We start from the raw sequence: 6,141 nt of genomic DNA, 5'->3' as shown, positions 1-6,141 counted from the left end.
GCATTCTTGGGAAGAATACCTGAGCATGTTTACCCTACACAGCACTCCTATTCCCTACTAGGAATTGGACAAGCATTACATGAAACCACTGGTACACAGTTAGACATACTTTTAGCTTGTTTCTTGAGTACAATATGAATTGCCCTTACTGTGATGCCTGTAAAGGCTTAGAATTCATCATATAAGATTTTAATTCACTGAAATTAATTAATCTAATGCTGTTAGGTGTTTGTTCTTAATAATTTTAAACCAAAATGTACCATAATTACTCTTCTGTATCATAATGGCACACATCTGACCATATTCCACTTGTTTATTAAGTTAGAACCAAATAAACTATAAACCAATAAGGTATTAGTAACTTAGTTTACATATCACTAACATTTTTACTACTAATAATAATAGTAATTAATAGCCTGACAATTTATGAAGGTGTAGTTGAAGTTACTGTTTTCACATTTCATTTTGACTGCAATATGGATAACAACTTTTAAGCCAATTCAGAATAAGCAATGGACTGCTATACCAGTAAAGGTAGCCATCTGTTCTCTAAACTGCCTAACAATATATGTTGTTGTGGACTATTGCAACAGATTCATCAATGCTGTACAAAGTGCAAGAATGAGTCAAGAAATACAGAGAGCAGTGCTACCCTGCAAAGTGAATGGATTTATGAACAGCCACCAAGACCAGTTAATAATGGGTTTAATCAAGAATATGAAGATATGTCAATAATAAGAACTTTAAGAGACACTGGAAGGAAAATGATATGAAAAAGAAGGTGTGTGCAGTAATCAAGATATAAGCATGTGTGGTGAGTGCTACTCCCATCAAGGTAGAAAAGAAAATACACACAAATCTCTTCAGTAACATGGAATGTTTTTTGTTCATGTATTTTTTTCAAGTTAAAGAAGTTTTCACTCCACGCAGCTACAACTGAAATAGTCTTTAGTGTATGTAACTATCATCAAAATACTGAAAATGCTAAAGGTATTCAAACCTCTTGTCAATGCCAACATATCTGACCTTATACATTGGGGTTTTTTCTATTTCAAACACAAGAACACAGTCACAATTTTATTTTTACCCAGGTTAAGGCAGCTTCTTTGATTTAAAAATGCAGTTCTGTAACACAGTATCTGCCCACTGTAATGACAGATTGACAGAGAGGAATTCCTCACATGCTCCCAGTGCACTGTCTGGTTTATTTCTAACTCCTTTCATATCCCCCACATTTACAAATCCCTACAACTCCTTCTACTCTTAGCTATTTAGCCAGCTATGCCACCTTGTAATGCATGTTCCAACAGAATGAAAATACTTAATGTGGTTTTAAAAGTCGTAACTTACATGTTTTTAAAGAAATATTAATTACCAAAATAATCTTGACAGGTAGATAGGCTACATAGTTTACTGCTGTAGGGCTTAAGTTTATTGCTTATGTGCCATATCTAAGACTGTAATAGAAATTACTTGGATCCAAAATGTGTCTTCTAAACTTGACTTACAGTGCTTAGAATAGTTGTGGAATCTAAGTAAATAACAACAATACAACTAAATTGCATAGAAGGAGATTACCATAATTTGCATAGTAATTAAGTACTTGAGGAAATGCAACCTTGGTATAGTTATGTATGTGTGACTTGAAGGAAATGAATACTTTGACAAAATATTTAAATTACTGCATTTTTTCCCCAGTCAAATATTTCAAGCTGAATACTGTGTTTCAAATTTGCTTATCACTGTAAATATATTTTGTGAACGGAAACAGTTCATAGAATAAAATTACAAAAGTTACAGCCTTATACATTAATTGTGTAGTATGAACTGGGTACACACTGCTCACTGGATTCAACTTCATCAGTAGCCATTTTTGTTAAATATTTCCTTTCCCCATCAGTAAAGATGCCAACTAATTACAAGAAATTGATCTGACCATTTGATTGCTTTCGGTGAAAGTGCTGGCTACTATGCTTAGAGTAAAATATGACTTTCAAAGGGACAGATAGGCTGTGTTTGAACATCTGGATAGAGGGAAAGTTATGAAGTTTTTTTTTTAATTATTATTATTATTTTTATTATTATTTGGACATTGAGACCTAAACAATGGTCTTCCCTCCTCCTCTACTTAAACTGGGAACTAACTCCATCTGCAGTCATACATATTTAGGTTTCCAGAGTGAGTAAATCAAACTTTAATTGTGGGTGTAAATACATAGTTCATTTCTTTTCCAGCAAAAAGAAGCACTTGAAATTTCCTCCTTTGAAACTCTTTTAAAAATAAAATCCTTACTGCATCCATACATGTCTCTTAATTTTAAAGGTAGAAGTATAAATTGGGTTAAATATTAAGGGGTTAAATACAGGGAATGTTTATATATTTAACATAGAGTTTTAGAGGGCAAAGATACAGACATTCCATCCTTTTAAATGTGAGGTGTGAACTCCATCTGAGCCACAGATGCAGTTCTGTGAAGAACTAAAGGCAACAGTCACTGAACCAAAGTCACCTCCAAGTACATGAAGCACAAAGAGGTCAATGTATTCAGTAAAACCCTTCAGCTCTGACCTTTTGTCAAAAAAACAAGAAGAATTCACACCTAATCTAGCAGGTACAGCTAGAAGGTGCATTTAAAAACCATCTAAATTCAGATAACATATATACTTAGATTTAGTTCTTTTCTTTCCACTTTATAACACTGCCTCCACTTCAGATCAATGGTCCTTCAAATGAAGGTCAATGGGATTTCTGCAGTTTTTCACACACTTCTCAGAAGCAGCTGAAAGCTGCTTCCAAAGAAATTGGACATAAACTTCTACTCTGAAAGGTTAAAGATTCAGACAGTTAGGGGGAACTGAAAAGACATATTATGTAATATGTTCTACCACCTAACATCAACAGCATGAAGACATTATTTGTCATGTTCCAGTCAGCAATGCTATGGATTTTTATGGAAGCCTAGCACAGAATGAAACAATAGGACCAAATTCAGAATGAGTTTAGAACACAAAAATTCTTAATATTAGATGTGTGAAATATCCCTTTTTTTTTGATTTACACTCTTTTTAAGTGCACATTGTAGTGTTAAGAAAACTAATATTTATATGAAATGTGGATCCTGCAGTAAGTCAAAAATCACAGAACTACTGGTTATAGGGGACCTATGCAGATCATGTATTCCAACACCCCTACTGAAGATAGAGTAGGTTGTCCAAGACCTTGTTCAGGCTTTTGAATATCTACAAGGAAGGAGATTCCACAGCCTTTGTGGGCAACCTACCCAGTCACTCTCACACTAAAGTGTTTCCTGATGTTTTGAGGACTCTCTCTTGTGTTCCATGTTGTGCCCACTGCCTCTGATCCTGTCCCTGAGCACCACTGAAAAGAACCTGGCTCCATCTTCTTCAGGTATTTATACAAATTGGTAAGATCCTCTTGATCCTTCTCTTCTCCAGGACACACAATCACAGCTCTCCCAGCCTCTCACATATCAGACGCTCCAGCCCTTAATCATCTTCATGGGCCTGCAGTGGACTCACTCCAGAAATTTCATAACATTCTTGTACTGGGGAACGCAGGACCGGACAAAGCGCTCCAGATGTGGTTTAGCCTCTTCCGTGTAGAGATCACCACCTTTGAACTGCTGGCAACGCTCTGCCCAAGGCAGGGCAGATACTGTTGGAGATGATAATCTTAGTAGGACTCAAGTTTACCTTCAAATCTCTTAAATATATACTCTGATAGGAAACATGTAGAAAAGCTAAAGGAAAATAGTAATTGAAGCAGTCACTTCCAATTACTTCATCTGATATTAAGGATTATTTAATACATCCCGAGCTAGGAGTTTAACCGTAATTACAGATTTCAGGATGCATTGTGTACAAATTACATTAGAGTGTGGAAAACTGGACAGAAAACACTTCACAGACTTATTGGACCTCAGAAAAATATATATGATAATAGCATGCATGCCATAAAGTTTCCCTAGAGAAATGAAAGAAGGTGGGAAAAAGGACTGAAATTCATCTTCATATGAAGAGGGAGGTAGGAGAAAGGATGAGTATTGAAGTTCATATGAAGAACTGCTCTTGAAATAAAGTACTTGTCTAGGTATCAGATATTTCTAGAAGTACCTACATCTGGATGATGAGCATCACTGTTTAGCCCAGTACTCACAGCCAACTGCCATTTGTATTAGCTAACAAAACAACTGTTGCATATTTACAGTGATCTTCATTTCCAATCTCTACACACAAAGGTGACCAAATTTTTCAAGGTCAGAGCGCAGTTCAGAGTTGAGTCTTTTTAGGAAAACAGAGCTCTTAGAAAATACAGAACTACTCCTGAATATCCTATACAGAGCACTGATATGTTCACATAAAAATTCATGGCATTTCTGAAACATGAAAATTATGAAATCCAAGAATACAAGCATTAATTGAATGCTACATCCCAACCACTATCCAATTTTCACACAGGAGTGAGTTTCTTTCATTTCAAGGACTGAAGTGATCTTCCTCAATAGTTCTAAAAAGAGGTGAAGCTGTTCTGTTTGCCTCAGCATGCAGAGGGTGAAGTTTTAACTGAAGACTTGGGCTTAGTACACCTGGGCATGCCCTCTTTACCTTGTGTCATGAAAAAGAGCCTAAATTAACTTCATCAGTTATGGACAACACTAATGGCTAAAGACAGACTTACATGGTCTTTAGATTACTTCTATGTTTTTTTCCTTTCATAGTAAGTTTTTCTAGAATTTACTTGCAGCTTCATGAGGAGAGATGGAAAACTATTGTATTTTTCTATTCTCACATTGAAATGCCAATTTTCTAGTCTCAGTAGGTGTCATGTTGTCTATCCTTATCAAAATTATAATTAAAATGTAAGGCACCAAGTCCTACACAGCTGTCCAGTTCATAAATCTGGAAAACCATTTTCTTAATGCTTCTCCATCTTTCCCTAGTACAATTATAATTGCACAAGTTCTCTCCTTTGTCAGTATACAAAAAATCTTTTTCAAATTTGCTGTTCCTTCATTGCCTATGAACAAAAAATGGTGGTAACTGATCTGTCTAGAGGAGAAACAGTGTTGCCATATAGCTTGCATTCTTGAACACAAGTCTTTCTTTAAGAAGGTAAGAAATTCTCTAAGAAAAAAAATTACTCCCTGACCAAATAATACCTAAATCATGTGAGACACATCTCTGGAGTATAACAGGATCTCAGACTAGCTTCCTAAAATCAATAAATGTATTTCAGCATAGAAGGATCTTTGCTGCCTAAAACAATCTTTATAGATCAAGAGAGAAATATACAGATGCAGCACAGAAATTATATATTCTTAATAGTCTCTTAGGATTTGTACATCTTACCTAAGTATACTTCAGCACAGAATAATTAAACAAGAAAAAGTGTCTTAGCATGTCCTTAGCATTATCTGAAGTAATATCAGAACAGATATTAACATCATGCTTTGTCATTAAAAATACATTCATTCTCATGATAAAATATTACCTTAGCCCATCTCATTTTCTAGATTTGACTATTTGTACTAATGATTTTCAAAAGTATTCATAAAATCTGAATCAAAACCCCAAATAAACCAAAGCAATGGTTTCCCAGACAACATAGCTAGAAGAGCTAGTAATGTTTCAGCAGAAACAGAACCTTCTGTTCAAATTATAAGTATTGTTTGCAATTATATTCACAGCAACACTTATCAACAGCATCATGGTACAAAGTAGGTAAGAGTTTTTGCAAATTTCATTTCCCTCAACCTTCTAAGATATTAGTAACATATTTTTGAAAAATAGTTATGCAGCCTATTTGTGTAGCAAGTCCACCAGAAAATTCTGATGAGTGCAGGTTCTGCTTTCAGCCACACAAGGACCACACCTAAAATGAATCTAAAAGAAGCAACAGAATCTATTTAAGAAGTATTCTTGAAAGTAAAAATTCACTTATTTCATTGGGGTATATTTTGACAAAAGAGATCACTAACTGATTTTCAACTCCACTTATTTAGGACTTGTTAAAAAGGACTTCCTAATACCTTAGGCTTTTGTGAGAAACATAAGGTAGCATGGATTCTTTTTCAGCACAACTGATTTATGATGTTCTAACAGAAAATTCTAGTTACTAGT

The sequence above is a fragment of the Manacus candei genome, unplaced genomic scaffold, assembly GCF_025592945.1.
Source record: "Manacus candei isolate 608988 ecotype Guabito, Panama unplaced genomic scaffold, ASM2559294v1 h1tg000041l, whole genome shotgun sequence".
NCBI classification, from domain to species: Eukaryota; Metazoa; Chordata; class Aves; order Passeriformes; family Pipridae; genus Manacus; species Manacus candei.
This window is presented reverse-complemented; position numbering follows the sequence as displayed.